Below are 256 nucleotides of genomic sequence, written 5' to 3'. Positions count from 1 at the left end.
GGCCCCAAAATGCTGCAGGTGATGGGAATGTGGTGGCACCGAAATGCTGCAGGCGATGGGAATGTGGTGGCACTGCAGGCGATGGGAATGCGGTGGCAGCGAAATGCTGCAGGCGATGGGAATGTGGTGGCACCGAAATGCTGCAGGATGGTAACAGGGGGCAGCTCAGCTTCCGCTCCCCCGGCACTGACCAGGCTCCAAATGGAGATTGGAGAACAGGAAGGGGGATGGAGCTGGCCCCGGCAGCTGCCGACCC

The 256-nt window shown here is 62.1% G+C and overlaps 1 protein-coding gene across 1 annotated transcript in view; it reads left to right on the top strand.

Moving 5' to 3' along the window:
* The window catches only part of LOC104468291 (visual system homeobox 1-like), a gene marked incomplete at its 5' end in the record, with an annotated part of 2,063 nt that overhangs the window by 250 nt on the left and 1,557 nt on the right, over positions 1-256 (top strand). The window lies entirely within an intron of this gene.

The sequence above is a fragment of the Pterocles gutturalis genome, unplaced genomic scaffold (genome assembly GCF_000699245.1).
Source record: "Pterocles gutturalis isolate BGI_N339 unplaced genomic scaffold, ASM69924v1 scaffold26729, whole genome shotgun sequence".
NCBI lineage: Eukaryota > Metazoa > Chordata > Aves > Pterocliformes > Pteroclidae > Pterocles > Pterocles gutturalis.
The sequence above is the reverse complement of the archived record's forward strand: the minus strand, read 5'-3'. Positions and strand labels throughout refer to the sequence as shown.